The sequence below is a fragment of the Saimiri boliviensis genome, chromosome 10, assembly GCF_048565385.1.
Source record: "Saimiri boliviensis isolate mSaiBol1 chromosome 10, mSaiBol1.pri, whole genome shotgun sequence".
NCBI classification, from domain to species: domain Eukaryota; kingdom Metazoa; phylum Chordata; class Mammalia; order Primates; family Cebidae; genus Saimiri; species Saimiri boliviensis.
Window position 1 is genome coordinate 121478652 of NC_133458.1, and position 26554 is coordinate 121505205.

Consider the following 26554-nt stretch of genomic DNA (forward strand, 5'->3'; position numbering starts at 1 on the left):
ACAGCCAAGTCTGCTACTTGCATTTTGAGGTGGACAATAAGGCCAAAACACTTGTCTTGCATGCAACTGCCAAGGTGGTCTTTACTAGAATAAGTGGAGACTCTTCCCCAAAAGCAAGTTCTCCCTTCTGCTAACAGAGCACCCTCGTAAAACATAATCTGAAGAGGTTTGCAAGGGTAATTTAATCTTGTGGCCCTTAATAGTTCAGAAAAAATAAGATCTAATCTCAGAACATTATAACATGCAATCAAGGAAAAGTATAATAATAAAGTCATATTCAAAAATTCTGTCTTACTATGTGAATTTTACTTTTAATAAAATAGGGTTGAAGCTGGTCTTGGCGGCACATGGTTGTAGTCCCAGCTACTTGGGAGGCTGAATTAGGAGGATCACTCTAGCCCAGGAGTTTGAGGCTGCAGTGAATGAGGCATTGCATACCAGCTGGGGTAACAAAGTGAGACACTGTCTTTAAAATTAAAAAAAAAAAAATGCTGGGTGCAATAGCTCACACCTGTAATCCCAGCACTTTGAGAGGCCAAGGCAGGAGGATCATTTGAGGCCAGGAATTTAAGACTAGCCTGGGCAACACAGTGAGACCCCATCTCTACAGGAAAATTTTACAAAGTTAGCCAGGCACAATGGCTACTCGGGAGGCTGAGGTGGGAGGATCTCCTGTGCCCAGCAGTTCAATGTTACAGTGAACTATAACTGTACCACTGCACTCCAGCCTCAGCAACACAATGAGACCTGTCTCAGAAAAATAATAATTCAAAAGAAAAAAGTTAAATAAAGAAAAAAAGTAGGGCTGGGTGGATACTTCCCTAACAAGATGCTATCTATATCAACTCCAAGCCAGTCCCATGCGTGATACAGAAACATTCGGACATTGCTATTCAAATTAGGAACAACTTGGCAAAGACACCCACTATCACCAGTAACATTTAACATTGTTCTTGAGTTGCTAGCCAGCAATTTTACAAGAATTAAACACTTATCAGTGGAAGTACAAATTATTATTATTGTTAGATGATATGTTGATTTATATGGAAATACAAATGTTGCTTCCCTCAAAAATATCAGCTAGATGCTATTTACGAGACAGACCATAAAACTGATATAAGAAGAAAATTCTGGAAATAATAAAAAGATGAGGAATACATTAATGTAAAACTATCTGAATAATTTTTTAAATGGAATTTTTAAAAATCTCAAAGTGGGAAAGGCCTTTCTAATAGTGATACTAAATCCAGAAGCTTAAAGTAAAGTGGACGAATTTAAAAACTTAAAATTAAAATATCTGCACAAGAAAATACTACTACAGAATCAACAGTGACAAATTGAGAAATGTCACACATGTCACAAAAGGCCAATTTCCTTTGCTTATAAAGGCCCTTGGAAATCAATACAAAAGACCAACAACCCAGTAGAGAAAAAACATAAGACAGTTCACAACAGTGGAAATACATATCACTTAAGTATCATATTTTATTAGTTCTCATTTTGATTGTTATATTTTAATATTTTAAAATCCAGATGAGACTTATAACCAATTTACTCTTAAATCTGATAAATTTCAGTAATAAAAATATATTAAACTACACTCCATATTAAGATAAAATCAAATTAAAACTACAATAAATTAATATTTCCACCATTAAAACTGACCAAAAAAAAACAATAAAAATATTCTATTGACAAGGTATGGTCCAATGGGCACCCTGGCACACTCTCAGTGGAGATGAAATCACTGCAGCCTTCAAAAAGAGCAGTTTCACAGTACTCTAAAACAATTAAAATACATGTGGTCTTTGATCCAATAACTCTAGTTTTAGGGTTAATCCTAAAGAAATATTTTCAGAATTGAAAGAGATTCAAATATATACTAATTAAATCACTGTTTATAATAGAAAAACATTAGAAAAATGTGTACTTACGTGCATAAATTATCCCTATAGCTATGAGTAAATTATCCTTTATCTTTCAATGGAATAACATGAAGCCATTTTAAAAAATGAGGCAGCTCTTACATACACTGATTTGGCACAACATCCAAGATGTATAATTAAGTGAAAAAATAACACAGAACAGAATATATAGCATACTACCATTTGCAAGGATAGGTAATAGAAATGAGCATGTTTATGGCTATAAATGCAGAGATCATCTGTGGGAGAATACAGAAAAGTCTGTTAATTGTGGTTACCTCCAGAGGGATTTAAGAGACTAAGCAATAGGGGCTGGTAGGAGCCTGCATTTTCTCCATTTATTATCTTACAGCTTAGGAAGGTACATATGCATGTGAAATCCCTTAAAAAATAAAATTATAATTTTGATTTTAATATAATATGTCTAAAGATTCTAAGCCCCTTAAAGCCAAGCATAAGAAAAGTTGAGAATCATTGACTATCTCCCCTCATTTCATAAATGAGAAAATTCATCTATGATTAAGCAACTTGCCCAAGATCACTAAGATTATCTCAATGTCCTTTCCAATGCTAAGGTTCAATGATTTTATCTTATTTTATTGATGTTAAGGAATCCAGTGAATTAGTTATGGGAAGAAAAGGTTTATTGCCCTCATTCACTCATTGAATTCTGCCACTCACTGAATTCTAACCTAACCCAGGAAAAGATTCTCAGAAAATTATACTAGGAAGGTGCATTGGCAGAGAGGGACTGATCCACTTTGAAATAGGTGAATGAGAGACATTTAGCCTGACACACTCCTCAAATCTTCATTCTGTCCTGTTCTCCATTTCTGGTAGAGAAAAACATTCACATCAAAACCTGGATTGATTGCTTTGATAGCTATGCCAATTTGCACTACAGATCAAACTATGGCCACCTAATTCATAAACTTCTCTCAAATTGCATCCCAAAGAGGAAGAGAGAAACTACAACGCACAGATGTCCAAGAACTGAAACATCTCTGTTTACAAGTAAAATAGCAACATTATCAGCATATCTCCTGAGGATTCCCGGTGACTAAGCAAAGCCCAACTGTCAAACCACTGGCCTATTGCTAGTTAAGCACAATGTGCTTCCTAAAAAGCGCCTCCTGCTCCTGGAAGCAGTAGCTTCACCCAAGAGAGAATACCACAAATTAGCAATTTTGACTTCTGGAGTACACATCGAATTCTGCTCTGGTTGCTTGCATAGGCTCTGCTTTCTGGTTTTATTATTACTCTTCCTCTTTACTTGGCAAATGATAGGGTTTAGTAAGGTGTTTCCTTACCACTAAAACCTAGCCAAAAATACAATATAATTTTAGGGATTCACTCATACACAGTAAAACCTAGTTCTTAAGAAGACAAGCCAAAATCTCTCTCAAAATTTATAAACTCCTCATAATTTATCTTTATTTTTGTAAGGTTTTTAAAGTGAAATTAGCACTGTGTATAGATTTCTAAACAGAGGAAAAGTACAATAATTATTTTAGAAAAAATAATTATTTTTATTTCAATCATATTTTTAACCATTATCCTAGTTGTTATTTTAATTTTTTTAAATTTTTTTACAAAGAATTTTTTTTAAATTTTTTTACAAAGGATAGAATTAGAACTCTATATTTTCTAATTCATAACAGTAAAGTAATATATATTATAATATCTAGATTTGCCAAGCATGTAGGAGAATACTCCTTAACAAATAATGACTAAAACGTAAATAAAGAGAGTCTTTGTGGAAGGCAAATTGTCAAGGCATTACAAAAAATTCAAGAATATTAATATCCACTGACCCAGCAAGTATGTTTTTTAAATGTATTATCTTAGGAAAAAATTGAAGAACACAAGAAAAAAATACCTCAAGAGGTTTCCTAGCACTTAAATAAATTGATAAAATAAATGCAAAAGTAACATAAAGTGATTTTGAAGGGCTTAAAGTTTCTAGAATAGTAGAGTAAGAACTTCCAAAAAGCCATTTCTCCATAAAGCAGTAAGAACACTGTCAAAAATTATCAAAATCAACATTGTCAAGCCAAAAGCAGTGGCTCAAGCCTGTAATCCCAGCACTTTGGGAGGCCAAAGTGGGAGAATCACTTGAAGCCAGGAGTTTGAGACAAGACTGGGTGACAAAGCAAGAACCCCATCTCTGCAAAAAAATAAAATAGGAGGCTGAGGCAGAAGAGTTGCTTGAGCCCAGGAGTTCAAGGTTGCACTGAGCTAAGATCCCACCATTGCATTCCAGCCTGTATGATAGAATGAAACTTCATCTCTAAAAAAAATAGTCAACATTGTCAGAGTTCTCAAAGGTAAAATATTGCAAAAATCTAAGGTATGTATAGAGAAAAGAAATAAGAGAATCTCAATGAGAACAGTAAACTTTGAGGTATTCTAACTTACATTAATCTTGTCCTACCTAGCATTACAGTCATCTTAAAAACCAATAGCTTAACAACCATAGTAGCTTTGAAATCCACCAACCTAGAAGCCACTAGAGAAAGAAGAATGGATTTAGGGCTCCCTAAAAGTTTCATCCCCAGGGTATCACTATTTTACCTATCTGGCAGCTTGCTGAAAAACTCTCCAAACTTGTCATTATTTATCTCTCACTCAGAGTCACTCTGTCCTAACTCCAGTGCATTTGTTAAAAATTATCAGTGGTAATTGTTTAATACTGCAGCTACCTGAAGCAGCATTACAAGTAGGAGTTAACAAGATACTGACTAAAATATTTAAGAATGTCTATATGGGGCTTTGAAAAGCTCCTACATAACCCTGGGATCCAGAAGGTCACACAGGTGTGCAAGGCAGCCCAGGAAACACCTAAAAAGGCTCAAATCTCTTATAACTGGCTTACCTTGAGGCTCTGTGCAATCAGAAAGCAAAGGATCGGGCAGGATTGTAAACTTCCCACTGGAATGTTGAAAGTGTATCCGTTCCACAGAGTCCTTTGGCAAAGGTTGGGACACATACTGGTTTAAGACATTTAGGGAAATCTCTATCCAATCAATAGCTGACTAACTGAGCAGAGTCAGTGACCACAAATGACAAAGAATACAGACTTTACATAATAAGTTTTAAAAAGTCACTTGACAAACAGCAACAATGATAACCACAAAAACAAACAATAACAGCAAACCGTGGCAAGGAGAAAAAACAATTTTTCAGACTTGCTATTTACATTATTTTAAATGCATCCAGTTTTCAACAAAAACAACAGCAACAACAAAAATTAGATATGCAAAGAACCAGGGAAGTTCATTTGACTATACATAAAGTAAGCAATAGAAACTCCTTGTGAAAGTCCTCAGGTTGCACTTATTAGAGAAAGACTTTAAACCAACTATTAAAAATATTCAAAGAATTATAAAAAGAAAGTCTAAAGAAAAATAAAAGTATAAGAATAACATCCAATTATAGAATACATATAAAAATGTATCAAAAAGAAGTAACTAGAAATACTAGAATAGAATAGAGAAATACAATAACTATAATGAAAAATTCCTGCAGGAGTTCAAGAGCAGATTAAACTGGCAGAAGAAAGAATACATGAACTTGAGGACAAATCAGTTAACATTATTTAGCTGAGGAACAGAAAAAAAAAAGAGTGAAGAAAAATGAGCCTCAGAGCTGTGTGGAACACTACTAAGCATACTAACATGCAAATGATTATTAAAAGTCCTGGAAGGAAACAGGAGAAAGGGGCTGAATGAATATGTGAATAACGGCCAAAACATTTCCAAGTTTAATGAAAACATTAATTTGTACATTGAAGAAGTTCAGTAAACTTCGAGCAGGATAAGGTGAAAGAAATTTATATGCGGATACATCATAGTGAAATGTGGAAAGACAGAAAATTTTGAAAGCAGTAAGAGAAAAATCACTCATTATATACAAGTGAGCATCAAGAAAACAGCTGATTCACCATCAAAAATCGCTAAGGACAGAACATATTCAAAGTGGTGAAAGAATAGACTGTAAATCAACATGTACGCTAACTACATGCAATAAAACTGTAAAACTGTTGTTCCAAAACAAAGGAGAAATTAAGACATTAACAAGTAAATAAAAATTAAAAGAATTCATTAGTAGCAGATATGCCCTACAAAAAATACTAAAGGGAATCCTCTAGGCTGAAATAAAAGGATACAATTAGAGGTGACTACATAAGCAAATATAAAAGAGAATATTTAAGGTTTTTTTTTTTTCCTACAGGATTTAAAAGAAACTGCATAACGCAAAATTACAAAACTGTATTGGTGAGTTTATAACACATAGAGATGTGATTTGTGTAACAGTAGTAGTAGAAAGGAAGGGAGAAGTAGAAATACAGGAGCAAAGTTTTTCTGTATTATTAAAATTAAATTGGTATAAATCTGAACTGGATTATCTTAAATTAGAATATTAACTGGAATTTCCAGATCAACAACTAAAAAAAATAACATTTTCTTTTTGTTTACATATATATGTGTGTGCATATGTGTGTGTATATGTGTGTGTACACACATTTGTACTAGAAATTTATACTAGAATTAAAACAGTATACTAGAAAATTTCTACTTAACACAAAATAAGATGGTAATGGAGGAAATTAGAAAAAAATGGGAACAAAAAATACGTAAGACATACAAAAACCAGCAAAACAGCCAATATTAATCCTATCTTATCAAAAATTACATTAAATGGAAATGGATCAAATATTCCAATCAAAAAGCAGAGATTGGCTGAACTGATGTTTTTTAAAGCAGGATAAGACTGTGTACTCTCTATAAGAGACACATTTTAGATTCAAAGAAACAAGTAAGTTGAAAGTAAAAGGATAGAAAAAAGATATACTATGCAAAGTAACTGAAAGAGAGCAGTAGGGGCTATGCTATTATCAAACAAAAACGTCTTTAATAAGACAAAAGTTGTTGCTAGAGATAAAGACGGACATTTTACAATAGCAAGAAGCCATCAGGAAGACATAACAATTATAAACATCTATACTTAAAAGAGGCCTAAAATACATGAAGAAAAACTGAAAGAATAGAAGAAAGAAACAAAAATAATTTGAGACTTCAATACTCTACCTTCACTAATGGATGGAATCACTAAGCAGAAAATTAACAAGGAAACGGAAGACTCAAAAAACACTGTAAATCAAGTAAATCTAACAGATATAAAGATGTTTCTCATCTTATGATGGGGTTATGTCTCAATATACCAATCATAAGTTGAAAATCATTAAAAATGCATTTAATACACCTAATCTACCAAACTTCATAGCTTAGCCAGAGACTACCTTAATTACACTAAGAACATTTACATTACCCAATAATAAAGTATTGAATATCTGTATCTCTCTAGGAGAGAGAGACAAAAACAGAGGCAGACAGACAGAGGGAAAAAGAGAGAGAGAGAGAGAGAGAGAGGGAGAGGGAGAGAGAGACAGAGACAGAGACAGAGACAGAGACAGAAAGAGAGGAACAGAGAAATAGACTTTTTACTGAACCATTTAAGATTTCTTTGTAGATACCTTACCCTTAATTAAGAATGTATCTCTTAGGATTAAAGACATTTTCCTTTTCTTTTCCTTTATAACCATAACATAATATCATACTCAGGATACTTAATATTAATGTAGTAATATTATCTAATACACAGCCCACCTTCAAATTTCCTCAACTGTCCTAATAATATCTTTTATAGAATTTTTTAAATCCAAAATCCAGTCTCTTTTATCTATCTTCATTTAAAACCACTGTCCAAATTTTTCTTTTATAACATTGAATGAATGAATGGTTACACTCCTGCACTAAAACACGCCAGAGTTGCAAGAACACTAGAGACTTGGGATAATTGAGCCACATAGCTCCTTTTTGAACACAATTTGATCACCACTGTTCCTAAACCTCCTTTTCACCTTCTCTTCTCCAGCCTGTGCACTCAACATGTGATTATATGATTCATTAGTTTGTTGGAGAAAAGAATTACAGATGAGCCATTTAGTAGATCAGAAAAATGAACACAGATGTTAACCAATTTGTGATAGACAAACATAAAACTCTATCTTGATCATTAGGCTTTGGTTATGGCACTCTCCCCTAGAAGGTTTGATGAGGTTTCCATTTCATTTCTGACTATGGGGTGCTTTTAAGTTCTGAGGCAGGGTAGAAATCAAAGAGGTATTTAGAAGGAAATTGAGGGAAGGTAAGAAAGAAAAGTCTGGAGGATAAGATGTGTACTCTATCGCCTCCCTGCCCTCCCTTAAGCCTTGTCATCACTCCCAAGCCTCAGGTTTATGCAGAATTCAACTCATCCTTTCAAACTCATTTAGACTCATTGAACTAGGATTGTGGGAAGTCCAGAAACTGAGCAGCTAACAGGCTGGATATCCTCTTATCTAGATTATCAGCTCTGGACTGACAGTCCCAGAAGGAATGACTCTGAGAGAAAAGAGAAACTGATTTCAGGCAAAATATACTTTCTCTGAATGAATCCAGAAGTTGTGGTCAAATTATATCTTCTGTAAATGCTGTAACTGTACAAACCAGTAAATAACGTAAAGCCTGTTCCACATTAATCAAAATTTCAACATACAAAAATTATTTCATAATAAAAATAAAGTTTGAGAACAAGTCTTCTATATTTGGTTTTTTTATGGGGAGAACACATCTTTTCAAAGCTTGAAATTGTTGAGTTTAATTCAAAGCTACCTTATCATTTTTTTTAACTAGCTGCAAGATCTTCTTAACTTAGAATTCTAAGTTCTCATTCATCAACTTGCACGTCCTCTGCGGACGAAGCCCACAGTGTCCTCAGTGCCCAGGCAGGTAAAGGGAAGTCAAAAGGGAACCAGTGCCTAGAAAGTGCCATTTTGAATTTAGACTCTAAAGCTGTGGACAAAGGTTCGATTTCCTCTCTGGGAAAATGTAAGAGAATGGTGCGAGGCGCTGCACTGCTAGAAAGAATGACTTCGCATTAAATCTATTTACAGTCATTGCCAACTTTCAGTTCAGGGGCTCAGGCAGGGAGGAAAGAGATATTGAGAGCTCCTTGCTCACCTCCATACTACAAGTCATGAAATCCTGAGACAGCCTTTCCAACACCAGAGGCTTCTCTCCTGCTGTGGCCTTCAAAACTTCGCCTTCTTGAAAGAAAAATAATAAGACAAAAGAAAGTTGTTTGGTTTCTAAATTAGACCCGCCTCTCCTCTGATGAGCAGGTTGGCCACTGTGTCAGACTCTGTCGTCTGCCAGGCCTTCGGCAGCCGGGGGATCACATCACACTGTTTGGCTGCACAAAGCCATGGTTAGGGCTGCTCCCCACACAGATCCCGCCAACAACAACAGCCCTGCTCACCGTTCAGCCTTGACCCTGTGTTCTTGTTCACAACGTTCTCAGGGAGTCTGCTGAAACTGAACGAGAGAGGTTTGTTTGAAGTGTTTGTGGATTTGTAAAGTTAGAGGAGGTAATCCAATCTGCTCCCAGTAAATCTTCAATTTGAGAGTCCCTAAGTTTTGAGAATTCATAAGTATTCACTTCCAAAGAAGGAAAAGCATTCAAGAACTCTCAAATTTGAATCTGCTCTGGCATTCCAACAAGTCACCATTTAAAAGTGAGCAGTACTGGTGTTTGAGGGCAATGCCCACACTCCCACTGAAGTCTAAGTGACCTGGACACCACAGAAGGGTCCATTAGTGGGTTTTCCAAACCAGAACAAGGATAAGGCACAGACAATTTGATTGTGTTTTCCAAACTGAGCAAGGTAACTCCATTTATCTTGGGTAGTAGAATGGAACTCAGAACTTTCCCAAATGTTAATCAACTGTTAGTAAATACTGTGATTGGAATTTTGTGTCTTTAGAAATATCAAATGCTTGGTATTGTTCATTCAATCACTAAGCAAATATTTGTTGAGCACCTACAATGCGCAAGTACCATTTCAGGTCATGGAGATATAGCAGTGAACAAAACAATGTCTCGGCCCTAATGGAGCTTGTATTCTACCAGGGCAGGGAAAGAAGAGAAAGACAAAAGGAAAAAAAAATTCACATCAGAGGGTGATAAATAAGCAATGGGAAAAAAGAAACAAAATCAGTTTAATAGGGAGTATCTGGTGGCAGGGGGATGTAGGAGCAATGCAGGGTTACCATTTTAATAGAAAAGACCTCACTAAGAAGGTGACATTCAAGCATATCTGGCTTCTTCATTTCCTTCAAGGAGCTGAAGAAGTCAGATATGTGGGCCTCTGGGTAACAGTCTTTCCGACAGAAAATTCAAATACAAAAGAACTGAGGTGAGAATCTGTCTGGCACATTCAAGAAATAGCAGGGAGCCCAAAAGGTCTGGAAAAAAATGGCATACGAAGGTGTATTAGCCCATTTTCACACTGCTATAAAGAAATACCCAAGACTGGGTAATTTATAGAGGAAAGAGGTTTAATTGACTCACACTTCTACGTGGCTGAGGAGGCCTTAGGAAACTTACAATCATGACAGAAGATGAAGGAGAAGCAAGCACCTTCTTCACAAGGCAGCAAGAGAGAGAAAGCACAAAGGGGGAAGCACCAGACACTAGCAAACAACCAGGTCTTGTGAGAACTCACTATCATGAGACTATCATGGGGGAAACTACATCCATCATCCAATCACCTCCCACCAGGTCCCTCCCTCAACACATGGGGATTACAACTTGGAATACAATTCAAGATGAGATTTGGGTAGGGACACTGAGCTAAACCATGTCAGAGGGAGAGTCTTGGAAGATAAGGTTGGGGGCAGAGGGGTGCTCTGGCTTTAACTTGGAAAAAGAATAGATACCATTAGAAAATTTGAAACAGAGGGGGATACGACATTTAGAAAAGATCACTCTGGTTGGTAATTGACTTTCACTTTCACTTTCATCCTGGCTCTCCACATAGTATCAGTAACTTGGTAGAGAATATCAATACGGGATGTGATGGTATTAAGTGGGAGGGAGGGCGGAGAACGCTGTTGAGCATGAACATAAGACCTGCTCCTTCTTTATCCCTCAAGATTAGTCATACTTGCACTGTCCAATATGGTGGCCACCAGCCACATGTGTGATTGAGCATTGGAAATATGGTCAGCCTGAAATAAGAAGTGCTGTGAGAAATACACACTGGAATTTAAAGTCTTAGTACAAAAATAAAGACAAGGTAAGATATCCCATTAATATTTTTATAATAATTACACAATCAAACAATAATGTTTTAGATATGTGGGGTTAGGTATAGTGTATTATGAAAATTATTCACCTTTTAAAATTTATTTTAATGCAAAATTAATTCAGCTTTTTAAAAACTTATAATAATGCAGCTACCAGAAAATTTAAAATTGCATATGTGGCTTACACCATATCTCTACCAGAAAGCACAAGATTACATAACTAGAATGGTGGTAGACCTTCCCATCATAAAGAGGTACTAAGTGAAGTGCAGGTACTACTTACATGAAGAAAAGAAATGATTCAGACTGCAAACTACTATCTCCCTATGCACAGCCTTCTGTATGAAGGGCAATAACTGTAGACAGCAAGAAGCCATTTGGGAAGTTTCTCCTCAGTAAACCAAACCAGAAAACTTTGGCTTCAAATGCTTAGGTTTGATATATAAATTAGCATCCTAAAGAGTGAATTTAAGCAGGTAACCATCAAAAAGATGACAGCTAAAAATCACTCAGCTATGCAGGAAAAGGAGTTACCTACTAGATGCTGGCTAATAGGCACAGCATGCATTATTCCATGAAATCCTCAAAACCATCTGGGACTCCTTTTACTAAAAATAAAAATAAATAAAAATGGGAGAAGGACTGTCTGGATCTCCAAAGAGCCCTACAGTTTTACTGAAATTGGCTCTTTCATTTCTATGAGAAGCAAGGATCTTAACTTTTTTTGTTTCGCTTAAAGCTCTTTATGCATGAAATAGCTTTCTAGGTCCTATTTCCTGCAGTAACCATGTTAGAGATGGAGGAAGAGAACAGAAGTTTCCTGGATATTATTTGCCAAGAACCAGTACCCCATTTTATAAATGAGGAAAGTGTGGCTTGGAGTTGTATACTTATTTGCTCAAAAAGCAGAGCTGAATGGAATCCCTGTCTGACCAACTCCAGAAACCATGTCTTACCCACCGGGGCACTGTGGCCTCAGTGGGGCCAGATCCCAGGTAGAATATATGGAACTCTTGAGGTGGCCCCTGACTCTGTAAGACTCTGAACATGGGACTCCAACTCACAGAAAATTCAGGCCTCTTTTGTACAGCATTTGGACAACACCTGGAACGGGGAAGCAACAAATATTAACACAGAGAAAAAAGCAATACCTTAACATCTGCACAGGCCTCATGGAACCAACGCTGCCAAGAACAGCAGGGGACTCTGTCTCCTTAGAGAACCTCAAAGCGCTTCCAAAAATCATCAATCTTATACGGCCTGGTTTTATACTAACGTGGAGGCATATCATGCTACTGGAATGCCTTTCCATTTCTGAGCTAGGAATAGAAGATTGTGTAATAAGCATAGAAATACAAAGTTTGCCCATTCAGCAGCATTAGTGATAGAGCCCTACAACAGGAGGTCTCATCCTGACTCTCAGTATTGTCCTGTTTTATTGTCTTATTGTCTTCCCCTTGCCTTCAGGAGAAACAGGAAAGCTTCCTCCACCTCTAATTGTGTTTCTGCAAAAAGAACCCGCAAATCCATGTCATGAGTGAAGAACTTCATGTCCTTCAAAATGAACGAGAGCCTCTTGTTCTTTATCCTAGATATATATGAGGTACCACATATGTCTTAGTATTTTAGAGAAACTTTATTATGTAAGTCTTTTTAGTGTTTTGACACAATAAGCTAAAGCATGGCCACAATCATAAGTAAAGACTTTTTGCATCATTGAATATAATTTATGATAATATTGACTATTTAAAAATGTACAAGACTGCATTTGTAAAAACTCACAGGTCCCAAAAAGGAGTAAATTTTACCATGAATAAATTCAAAAGTAAATTTTAAGACATACATTTTTATTTATTTATTTGAGACGGAGTTTCACTCTTGTTGCCCAGGCTGGAGTGCAGTGGCTCAATCTTGGCTCACTGTAGCCTCTGCCTCCCGGGTTAAGTGATTCTCCTGCCTCAGCCTCCCAAGTAGCTGAGACTACAGGCACATGCCACCATGCCTGGCTAATTTTTGTATTTTTGATAGAGATGGGGTTTCACCATGTTAGCCAGGATAGTCTTCATCTTCTGACCTCGTGATCCACCCACCTTAGCCTCCCAAAGTTTTGGGATTACAGGCTTGAGCCACCGTGCGTGGCCCGACATATCTTTAATATGTATCAGTGACCTATAAGAAAAAATAATTTCTATTAACTGGTATTTAGAGTCAGACAAATAATTTGCTTCCAGGGAAAGTGAAGGCCCTTTCTGAATTGGGAAATTATAGAATTGCAGAACTGAAAATATTCTAACAAGCCGTTATTTTACTGATGGGGAAACTGAGTCCCAAAGAGGTTAGTGAGAAGGTTCCAGGTCACATAACTTGCCAATAGTAGACGCAGGGCAGGACCACAGGTCTCCTCACTCCCAGGACAGTGGCCTTTTGTTCACAACAATCCCCCAATGGCACACAGAATCCATCATCATGCCCTAAAGCTAATCAGAACACTTTAACAGCAAAGGCAAAACTTTTAAAATTACCAAATACTTCACTGCATTTTTCCTAGACCGAGGTCAAATGATTTTACTTAATGATAGAAGTTTGAGATAAACACACAATTTGGTTATAAATGAAATCTTGCTTCAATCTCTGAAAATGTCTGTGTTGGAAAAAAAAATTCACTTACAGTCTGATGTTTTTCTGGGCATATGTTCTGTCCATTCAGTTAGTGGGCTTAGTTATTAAAGACAGCTGTGTCTATTGTTTATGAATATTATGGATGCTGAAAACCTCATAATAAAACTCAAAATTCTCAAGAGTCCCCTCCCTCTTCTGTTCTTGAACTTGACACTGAAAAGAAATGCATTTCCCATCAATGTCAAAAAAGAGTCACTCCTAGCATTTGCCAATCACATTCATAAACTCAACTGGTGGGGAAAGGCCCCTAAAGTCAACACAGCCCTATAATCCAATATGTGAAAGGATATTAAACACTCCTTTCATCGAATGACAGCATGAAAAAATTAAGATATGTATCAGTATGAATAATGTAGTGAGAGTAATTTTTAATATTCATTTTGAAGTTAAAAAGTAACTTTTCTATTATTGAATGTTAGTTCTTAAATTATGACCAAAGGACACTTTTTCATAAAGGGTAACTGCTTTTGTTAATGCTTGACTACATTACAAATTTATATTTAATCAAGCCCAAAATGAAACATGTACCTCTCTCCTTTTGTCTAAAGAGAATGGCATGGATAAACTACAGTTTTCCTTTTTTATTCATTATGAATATCAAGTGTTTTCTGTTGTTTAATTCCATCAATAGTCAGAGGGAGGTTTTAAAAAGTCCTCACATAGTTTTGTAATTTAACATCTGGAACATAATGTGGTTAATCATAATCACATTGTCTGACTCTGTATATCATAGAGAACAGAAGAGAGGCACAAGAGAAAAAAAAAAAGAAAGAAAAATGTAGTAGAATTCTGTGATAGACGTGTTTGACACTGGAGCTGACTCCCGGTCACTTATACCTGCCATGGGGCCCCTTACATGGAAGGTGCACCCAGATCGCAGAGGCCATGTCCCCTCCAAACAGCAAAGTCTGCTCAATATTTCAGTTTGGTTCTTCCAAACCACAGCTCAAGATCTTAGGTGGATTTCAGAAGGATGAGTCACTGCGTATGACTCAGTATAGGCTCAGAGATGGGCTTGAGACGGGAATGTTGGATGGTGCAGAGGAAGTACTCTTCTCCTTGTGTGTTTGTGGTTCAGTATCCTCCAATCTTTAGGGAGGACTGTGGCTCCCTGAGATGCAAACACATCACAGCTCACACACCAAACAAGTGGTACCATTTAAAATTCCATTCTGAGGGAATGGTGGTAATTGAAGCCATTCACAGGCCCACAAAAGCACTGCCACCCTCCAAATCGAACATTTGAATGACATTTAAAAGGTGCCAAAATGTGTAATCAATTCATTCAAAAGATATTTCCTGAATATCTAGTGTGTGCAAAATTCTGGGATAGTTATTTGAGGAGAGACTAAGATAGCAATGAAAATGAGTCATGGTACTTTACTAATACCAGGCTATCGTGCAGAGCGCCTGATGGGAATGGAAGAGGGGAAGCTCAAGTAGGACCAGGGGATAGGGAAGTGGAAGCAGGTGGGGAAGGAGAAGGAACGGAAGGGCACAGAAGGGGAGGGGAGTCATGAAGCAGAAACGAACAAAGGAGCAGATAAAGCAGCAGGGCCAGAGGTGCCAAAATGGTTTTTAAAATGAAGTTATCGGGGTAATAGTGGAGAAAAAGATCAGAAAGTTCTGGAAATGTCCTGAAGTACTTTGGATAGCATTTTATCCTATTTGGTTAACCAAAAAAAGGACATTTCTTTTACTTTCATTAATGAATATTTTCATTCTTGTCCTCCGACACCACACAATGATACACTCTTATATTAGTCCCCTGAGCTCACCCCCGTTCCATCCTCTTCACACAGCTATTTTTAAGTCTCCTTACCAGCTTTTACAATGTTTTGGTTGGAGGCTCTTCTTCTACAGAATTATCATGAATGCTTCATGTAACCATGCTCATTAAAACAGTGAATATTTTCCTAGTGCCTTCACGATGGCCATCAAGACCCAAGTAGGAAGGTAGAAAATTCTGGATTGTATAACTCATTTTCAAGAACATGGATACCCAAATCACCAGCTGTAAGACTAGTTATTTAGGCAAATATTTGCTGTTTCCTATGTGTAAGACACTGTACTCAAGGTGTAAGGTACATTATGCCTGTCTACTAGGAACTTAAGATCTGGAACACAGAACAACATCCTAGGAAAAGTAAAAAGAGATGGGCAGAGGAGCCCAAATGGAGAACCAGGCTCAGAGAGTAGTGGGATACTGGATAGTTCTCTTTCTGAGCTAAGAAGGAAAGCAAGAAGGCTGGGGAGGTGACTGCAGAGCCATGAGTACTAGAGGAAGCATTGTAGAAACTCAAAAGAATGACTCATGTCAGGATGGGAGCAGGTGCAGAAGGTCACAATCTCAAAATGAACAAGTTAGAGATGGAAAAGAAGAAGCTTAAATAATGAAAAGTCTTGGACTAATTAAATGTGGGAGCGGACAATGCTGACTCACTTTTCTGTTTTTTTAATATATTTGGATCAAGCTTGGAAGATGACATGGGATTTTAGCAAACTATGCCATTATCCACCATGCCATATGCATGCTAAGGTCAAACGGTACACAAGGCATTGTTTCAGTGTTTTTAAACACAACTTATCTAGCAGAGGATTAAGATTCTTCATACATGTATACATTACAATAAAACTAACTTCGATAAAACTTTAACTTTCTAATTTCTAATTAGAAAAATTAGAAATAAAAACATAGACAATTTAAAGAAAAAAAACACACAAACAACTGATAAGCATATGAGAAATGTTCAGTTTCAGGAGCCAAATGCTATGAAAACAAGATTCCCACATGGAAAATGGTTAGGTACAGGAAGATATACACCAATATACTTGTTTCAATCCTTGACCCACTAATTATACTTCAATGAACTTAGCCTAAGGAAATAATTATTTTTAAAAAAGATTAATTTTCAAAGATGTCTGTCATATTATTCATAATAGTGAAAACTGAAAATGTTAATTTTTAATAACAGAAAATGATGAAATACGGTTTTATAGAATGTCATGTAGCTATTAAAAGTATTTTCAACTTTTGCATGAAATGGAGATATATTCACAATATGTTAAATGAAAATAACAAAGACATAAAACTGCCTACAGAATTACATGTACATATGGAGGGAAAAAAGTTGGAAGGAAATATATTAAATCATATTAACAGTAGTTATCTTTGAGTTCTATAATTATTTCCATTTCTCAATATATTTAGGCTTTTTAAAATTCTCATACAATACATGTGACACAAGAAAGGCTGCGTTAGGGCTTTATTTGGGGTTTATTTTCACAAGCCAATAGATTGTGTTTGGCCGAAGAGAAAAAGTGAATCCTCTTCATTTTTGAATGCTCAAGGCCTAATATAGTGTGTAACATAGAGTAGACACTTAAACATTGTTATGCTAACACAGGACTTGCTGGCTGTAGAAAGAAGAGAGAGATACAATGATGGAAAGAGGAATGGACAGATAGAAAAGTCTTCAGCATTTAGTAAAATCTGTATCTTTCTTAGGATTTTTAGGGGATAAAAGGAACTCATAATCTGACAGAGAAAATAGAAGGATGAGGAAGAAAATTAAAGGAATGATCCTTTCAAGGATATAACAGTGTGAGACTTGATCAGTTGAGGTAATTCTACCAACTCTCAATCCTTATTCCAAATTTCACTCAAATTTCTAAACACATCTGCTTCTTAGACAGATAATAGAAAGTAACTTCAAAAGCAATGACACAATATCTCCTTCCATCTACCAAGAGGATAAATTTACATTCGCAGAACCACTGAAAGCCATGTCTAGGTGAACCCAACTCCTCCATAAAATCTTCAAGGAGGGCTATCAAAATTAATGTTTAAACTTCAGTGGACCATTGCAAGAGAGAGATAAGCCCATTGGATAAACACTTATTTTTATCTATCCTTGGGCGTAGAGAAAATGAGGGTGGCTCTGTCCCAGAAACTATCACATTTTCTTTGTGTATGCACAATTTCTTGGTGAAGAGATGCATTATAGATTATGTCTTAGTTTTCTAGCTTACCTGAGAGTAACAGATATGTGTTCTTCATCCATACTGGTGTTACGGTGGCAAATGCTTAGGCTCAATGCCCAAGGCTGAAATCTGGTATGAGTTTAAGCTTGCTTAGACTCGTGAACTTTAGAGAGAAGTGTAACTTATTCTTCTATTGTGTTGACATTTCTTGCACCAGATTTGGGGGTTTTTGTTTGTTTGTTTGTTTGTTTGTTTGTTTGTTTGTTTTTGAACTCTTGTATCACCATTATTTCTCCCTCAGAATGGCTGGTTGTTCTTCACTCCATAGTCTTAAATGTCATTTCCCAGTTTCAAATGTCCACCAACAATGATATATAATATCTCAAAATTACACTGGTTGGTGAAGGGAGAGGACAGGCAGAGAGAAATGACATGTAGCTTTATAATCAGGCAGTTTGGGGCTTCAGTTCTTGCTAGCTTTTTAACTTCTGGCAAGCTATTAAACTTCTCAGAAGCTGGAGCTGCTTTCATTTTTGTTTTTAACAAAAAAGAAGCTAAGACTACCTAGGCTGCAGGACAATTGTGAAAATTAATATTATATACTATATGTACCTGGCACAGGGTACACATTCAGTAGTAATAACTATTATTATCAATAATTCCTCTGTAAATAAATTATTTGCAGATTTCTTTTCAAACTATGCATTTTCATATAAATGCTCAAATGTCAAGGAAAAAATTTCCTCTCCAACTTTTTTCCCTGTTGTGCTCATTATGAAGTTGATGTCTCCCTGTGTCGAAGAATAGCTTTGCAGAATATTTCAGCTGTAAACAAATTATATAAAGAAATAATCATAAGGAATCTTACAAGCCATTAAAAGAAAGACATATATGAGGATTATAATTCAGGATTTGTCCTGAAAACATGTAAGTTCAGGATGAGGTAAAATTTAAAATATAGAACAATTATTCCCAATATTTTTAATATAAAAATATTGAGCCCCCTACTGGTTTCAGAACTTGCTACAAGTACTCAACTTGCTGAAGGTACAGTCTAGTAACACAGTTAACTCAACTATGCTCATGAACTCTTTAAGATGTGATTTGAAGCTCTTGCCTTACTTTTTTCTGCAACTCTAAACTAACATATCATGACATTTCCCCAGTCCACATCAACCCCTCACCCTGAATGACCCCTCTCAAGTCAGACCCCCTAAAACCTCATCCCACCTTTGCCCTCTTTCTTCCAAAAAACTACTAAGGCTCTGTCAAGGTAATGCTCAATGACCGTGGTAGGCAATTAATTCAACTTTGCCATATAAACAGGTCATTTTGGGGGTATTTTTAAGCAACCAGAATTTGATATCCCATAACAATAGTTGTGCATTTGTGGAATCACCCTGATGACAATGGCATTATAAGAAATCTTCCAATAGAAGCCTTGGCTGACAGGTAAACCACAACTATTCAGATTCATTCTAACATAAAACACCAAGATTCACAACCTCTTTGTCCAGTCACAAAACAAGCAGAACACCAGCTACTTTTCTAAGCAAGTTGAAGGCCCCTCCTAGTGGTCAAGTGCTATCCAGTCCTTTAAGAAAACACCTTTTTTTCCCAGTTAACCATTCAAAATCAAGACCTTTTTGGCCTCAGGGTGATGGTACATCCATAGTGCGAAATGGAACACTGCAGCAATTACACGAATATTTCAAACTAGTTTTCAAAACTCCTCTGGGGCTTTTTGGCCCAACTAGTTAGATAAACTGCCCACATTGATCTAATTTGCTCAATAATTGCTCAATTCTCCAATTTATTGCCCAGATGTAGCCAAATTTCTCCCCGTGGACAGGGAAGATATAATGACAGCTTATAACTAAAATGCATCAAATTGCACATATTATTACAAGTAAGGCAGAGGCCATGAGAGAGGTTTCAGGCATTGAGGGCCCCAAGACCCCATGTCAGAGGAGAAACAGCACAGTTGGGAATCTGTAACTTGGAGTGCTATGGCACCATGTGACCACACAAATGATGAGGACTCTCTTTGCTTCCTATTACAGAGAACTGCAATCTGAGCTGGAGACACCGGAGGAGGAGGAGGAGGTCAGACATGCCTCCCATATACTTCATTCAGGGCAAGGCCAACTCTGTGCATAGTGGCTTCTACTCTTTTAAAAGCTCTGCCACAGTGAGTGGCTCTGATCATTGGTGACTGCTTCTGGTCACCACAGCTTCCTGCCACCAGAACTTGTGGGAATCTTTGAGGCTTAGGAACTCTTTTCAAACAAGACATCTCCAGGGAAGTCATACACATTCCACATCAAGCAATTTATCACAAGCGCTACAGCAGCTGAAATGAATCCCTCTTCCTTTCTGAGCTCATCCACGATGACGTGCATCTCTCTATTCTCTGCTGAACTGGTAAAGACTAAATGTTTGGGGTGTGTGGGGGAAGTAGGAGTGAGAGAAGAGAAGCAGAGGGGAAAAGAAGGAAAATAAAAATCAGCATTCATCTGTTCGTGAATTCAGCAAATTATTATGTATACTTGTTATGTGCCAAGCACGGAAGATACAAAGTCACCATTTTACCCAAATGGATGGAGTTAAATAAAACCATCAAAACCAAAAATATCTAAATTACAAATCATTTTGGATGTTTGGAGAGTAAAGTGTGGGGTGCTATAAAAGAGTTTCCCAACAGGAAGTGATCTGGTCTTGGGAATCAGAACAAGCTTCCCTAAAGAAGGAGTGTTTGGGCTTTACAATGTCGGATGAGTGAGCGGAAGCTCCCTAGGTATAGGGGCGATGGGAAGGAGGAGAAATGGGAGGAAAAGGTAAAAACAGCCTAGGTAATGGCCATGAGATATGAGACGAGTGCTTCTCAAACTTTATTTGGCAAATGAACCTCTGGGGATCAGGTTGAACAGCAGATTTCAATTCAGTGGGCCTGGAAGAGGGACAGAGATGCTGCATTTCTAATGAGCTCACAGGTGAGGCTCATGTTGCTGGTGGGACTCTTCCCTTTGTGTAGCAAAGATGGAAAGGTTCTGTCTGAAGGCCAGAGTGGCCAGAGCAGAGAAGACAAGGATGAGGGACAGTGATGAGGCCAAAGAGGTTGATGGAGGCTGGACCCCACCTGGCTGCTCAGAACATCTTTAGGGATCCGGTCTAAGAGACAGGTAAGCCGTGAGGATCTCCATTTTCTTTGTTCATTTCAAATAACCTTCCTTGGAGTTCCATTTTCCCTGGGAGACAGCACTTTGCAATATCTAAAGTGTAAGTGAGAGCAAAGGTGTTTATGGACTTCAGGGCTTCTAAGAGCCAATAAAGCACAGCTCCTTCATCACAGACAGCCCATTAACAACCCATGTTTATTGGTAAAAGTCCTCTGAACTTAATACGCCTTTGTCAGCAAAAGTAATTGATCTTGGCCGGTTAATTTGGCTGGTTTTACAGACAGAGGAGTTGCTGCTCTTTTAAGAGTATCCTACCACTCTGTGGGCTATACTCTCTCTTGCAAGCAAACTTCTAAGAACACTGAGCCCCTCGGGTTCTTAAAATACTTTGGTAAAAAGAACACAAACATCTCTCATTGGCACCTTGGTCTTTAGTCTTGCAACATTGAAGACGGGTTTTACAGAAATGTCTGTACCAACTTCCACCATCCTGTTTCCTGAAAATTTGACTAAACAAAAGCACACGAAGCTATCTGCTGTACAGTGAAGCAGGTAGGGAGCCAAGGTGCACTTTAACTAACACTCAGTATACTTTATAAACTATTCTTTGCTTCAGCATTAGGAAAGAATCCTCTTTCCATTTTAAAATGAATATAGTGCTTATTCACACTGAACACATTCCATAAAGAATGCACTCTAGTATGAGTCAGACCGCCATATGAAACAGCTAACAGGACTCAAGCTGTCACTCCCCTGATGAGTATCAGGACTCTGGAGAAGTGATTCTCTATAATGGGTAAACAGGGAGGATGCAGTTTCACAAGTGATAAGAAAGCACCGCATTTTCTAAGTGAGTCATGATGATATTCACACCTAAAAATGTTAGGTCTGCTTCTGGAATGGATAAGAGCAAAAGGCTGGGAAATCCTCTCCAGATAATCCTCAAACATTATCATGTTCTCAACTGTCTGGAATGCCATGGAGATAGCCCAGCTGAAACCAGGATGTACAATCATGTGTGAGGCATTTGTTTCATTATCTTAGGAATACATCACAACAAGACGAGTGTCTTTCTGGTGGTCTGACTCTCTGTCACCACGTCACAAAAACATCAGTAGACAAATTTTTACAAATTCAGAGAGTGTAACTAAGTGAGCTGGACCTCAAATATAAGCCACATGGTACATATAAGCCATTTGGGAGTGGGGACACCATGAAGAGTTTGCAGTTCATTCATTGGAGCTAGATGATATCCCTGAGGGATGCTTCACACACACAACTCCATAGGGCGTGTCCCCAAGGTGAACAGTAAGCTAGTGATAAGGGGATATCTAACCAGAGTTACTCTCCCAGGCAAGAATAGGCTGGCCCGCTTGGAAGGGTAGAAGTCACAGGACAGAAGGGGAAACATTACTCTTTCTTAGTGTACTACATCAAAAGGCAGCAATAGAAAAAAAGAAGGGTGCTCACATTGCTGAGTGCCTGCCAGTGGTGCTAAGCACAGAGGTGGAGGGAGGGATAGGAGGGAAGCTATAACAAGTGAAAACCATGGAGCCTCAGGAATACAACAGAGAAAACAGTTGCTTCTCCTTGGGAAAATCAGGGGCTCAGGGAGTTGCAGTGGGGTGGCGATGACAGATTGGAAAAGCCAAGCATTCACCAGGTGAGCGAGCAGAGGAAAGGAGTTACAGACAGGTAGCAGCATGAGCAAAGGAGTGGAGGCAAAAGAGTAATACTTGGGAAAAAGCTAGTGGTTTAGTATTTCGAATATGCATGTATGCATATGCATCTGCACATATACACAAACATATTCACAAATAAATGTATAGATGTTTATGTGCATATACATGAACACATATGGATACACATATATGTTGTAGCTGACTCTCTTGCTGCCCTACCCACATCCTCTCATCCTTACCATTTGGGTGTGTGCACATGCCCACACTTCTAACTGCCGGTACAGTTAGCCCATGATGATACTTCGACTTAAGCAATATGCATTCAGTAGCACATGTACCCATACAACTATTCTGCTTTTCACTTTAAGTACAGTTTTCAATAAGTTTAATGAGCTATTCAGTACTTCATTACAAAATAGGCTTCATGTTAGATGATTTTGTCCAACTGTATCTAATATAAGTGAGTGTTCTGAGCTTGCTGAAGGAAGACTAGGCTAAGCTCCTATGCTTCAGTAAGTTAGGTGTGTGAAATGCATTTTTAACCTAAGATATCTTCAACTTGTATCAGAACACAACTCCACCGTAAGTTGAGAAATATCTGTTTTTGTGTTTCTGCCTCTTGCTGCTAAAGGGCACTTTGCCACCTGAGGGATAGGCTGGAAATGCTACCCAATCAAGACCCTCTGGGAGCAGCCCTCAACCAAAGCCTGGTTGGAGTTGGTGTGTGGGTATTTCAGCTCTCTCACTCCTTCAGTGAAAACATTCTGAGGCATGAATTTTACACTGGCTTCCAGACTTTCTCCAGCAAGACTAAGCTCTGGTCACACACAACGGTAGCTCGTTTGGTGTCAAAGTCTATTTGTACTCTTATAACAAAATATCTGAGCGTGGGTAACTTATAAAGAACAGGAATTTATTTCTCACAGTTCCGAACACCAGGAAGTCCAAGATGAAGGTGCCGGTAGGTTTTGTGTCTGGCAAGGGCTGCTCTCTCTGCTTCCAAGATGGCATCTTGTTGCTGCCACCTCCAAAGAGGAGGAACACTGTGTCCTTTCATGGCACGAGTGACAGAAGGGCAAGAGAAACGAACTTCCTCCTTGAGCCCTTATATAAGGACACTTGGACATTCATGACAGCAGAGACCTCATGGCTTAATCACCCCGTTAAGTGTCTCACCTCTTAATACCACCATAATGAAGATTGTTTCAAGCCATGAACTTTGGGGACCATTCAGACCACAGCACTTGGTGACATCCCTCAACTGGCTCCTACTTCACCCTTGTCTCCCCTCCACACTCTTCTGCGTCTCCCAAACAAAGCACTTACATGTATATACTTGTCTCAAGTTCTGTTTCTGGGGCATCCAACCTTAGACATGCAAATGTGTGTGTTTATATTTGTATTTATAGGCACACTTTTACATATTTATATGTGTGTGTGTATAGATACATGCAATTATAAATACAGAGATATACATACAAATATATAGTCATGTAAATACTATATACATGCTTAAATAATGTTTATATTTCTCTATATATACATCTTTCTATTTTTACCAAAGCACAACAGGTTATTATATGCAGTCCTCATTTGTACAGGAAAGCAGCCTAACCTTCTCAACACCCCCCCGGTAGCCTCCTCGGTGGGGCATTTGACCTTGCACGGGTCCTGTCTAAAGCCCTTCTCCAGCTTTGCCCTCTCATGCAGCAAGCCAGCGCCGCACACCCGCACGCACCTCACGCCAAAGCTTCCAAGCTGGCTGCCACGGCAACACTGGCAAACTCCATGCCTCCTCGTTACAGAGCCAGGCCATACATTCAGAATATTCCATTCCGAAGTGAAGATCTCCACAGCTACCACCCTCAAGAGAGGGCCATTTGCTGCCAAGACATTACTTTTTTTTTTTTTAGCGTACTCCATCAAAAGACAGCAAAAATGAAAGAATATTAAAAACCAGATTATTTTACTAACAACCAACCAAAAAGCATGATTACATCTCCAATGTTTGTGTACATAAAAGAAAAACTGCTCTTATGACACTCCCCATACCTAAGATGACCACACAAATGTCCTATCTTCAAGCAAGAACTCCATTGTCTCTCTCATTTATTCTATTAATCCAAAGACTGGCATCAGGAACATAATCAAAGTCATTAGTTGCCCTCTGAGTGCCAAGGCTGGCACTGTAGAAAACTAGAAAGAATACGGGAATACAGGAAATGAAAATATAAGGATATGAGAAAGGAACAGACTCTAGGTCTGTGAAGAACTCACCAGGGAGGAAAACTTGGTGTTTCATTCATCACACATTGTGTTTAAAAACATATGAATCAGAACGCCTGCAGTACAGTTAGGCTTGTGACCCCCGTACATATCAGCTCTAAGCTCATTTCCAGTTCCAGCACTGGATAACTCTGGCTGGCTGTCACTGGTACAGCTGCAGGGACTTTCCATGCTCCTTACCACCTTCTAAATTTCCTCTCCAAGGAGGCTCGGCTGCCTGACCTTGGCACACCTTTACTAGGAAAGGCAATTCATTCAGGTACACATTTACAATTTCCTATTGAAATATGCCTTGATTTTCCTCAATCTACTCCCAAAGGCATGAGATCAATTTAAAAAACTATCAGGAAACTTTATAGCTTCCAGTATGGAAGAAATAAAATCGAGAAATGGGTAATATTTAATGGCAAATAGAAATCATTTACATAAAAAATTAAAGCTATTTAGGCTGGGCTCACACAGTGGCTCACACCTGTAATCCCAGCACTTTGGGAGGCCGAGGCAGGTGGATCCCTTGAGATTAGGAGTTCAAGACCAGCCTGGTCAATATAGTGAAACCCTATCTCTACAAAAAATACAAAAATTAGATAGGCATGGTGGCTCAAGCCTATAATCCCACCTACTCAGGAGGCTAAGGTAAGAGAATTGCTTGAACCTGGGAGGCAGAGGTTGTAGTGAGCTGAGACTGTGACACTACACTCCAGCCTGGGAGACAGAGCGAGACTCCATCTTTAAATTTTTTTTTTTTTAAATGCAGCTATTTAGTCATAATTAGCAGGAGAGGAACAACATGGAGGTTAAACTGGAATATGCAAGTTCATGCTCATTTTCATTAGCACATTACTTTTGTGTTTTTTATATATTATCATATACATGATGTATATTACATATGTTTTATATCTAGATATATAGAGATATACATATATACTCTGCCTCCCTCCCTTCCTTTTTTTTTCCTCCTTGTCCCCCATATAAAAACCATCACACTTGGTCATATTTCCTCTAATCCGTATTCTCTAGCTTGGGTGCATTTGTGCTGCAGGAAGGAGGAAAGATTTTTGAAAACACATGTAGAGAAATGACAAATGCTGTGATTTATGCTGATCCACATATGATTCTGCATTGGTGAAATTAGGATGCTATAGTTCCCCGTGTATTTTCTTTTTAATATTCCGAGAGGCATACTGAGTCACAAGTGACTTGGAAAATGTATGTTCTTTATTATAACATATTAAAAGCTTAAAACACAGAATGGTTGTACTAACTTCCTACTGTAAATAAGTTGCAGCAGCTGATTAAGACTATATTCCCTGTCACTATCACCACCACTGATTTCACCCTAAATTTAACATATACTAATTTAAAAGATCCCCTTAAAGTTGTAGAATGTGCCAAGTTCTTTTTCATATCTAAGCATGTGGAGAGATCATTAGTATATGGATTAGAATTCAGCAATGCTTAGAAAGAGAAGCCTGTGACTTTGTCTCACTGATTCCTGTTCTGCCCTGAACCCCCAATTTCAAGAGATTTCCTCCTACCCACTCTGCAACCTGTAAATGATCAGTCTTCAGACCAGGTTCCTTCCCCTCAGGATGCACGGAAGCAAGCTGTGTTTGTCCCCAGTGCTT

At 37.9% G+C, this 26554-nt stretch overlaps 1 protein-coding gene across 2 annotated transcripts in view; it reads right to left on the reverse strand.

Moving 5' to 3' along the window:
* The window catches only part of BMPER (BMP binding endothelial regulator), a 235566-nt gene that overhangs the window by 144475 nt on the left and 64537 nt on the right, over positions 1-26554 (reverse strand). The gene's annotated exons all lie outside the window — the stretch shown is intronic.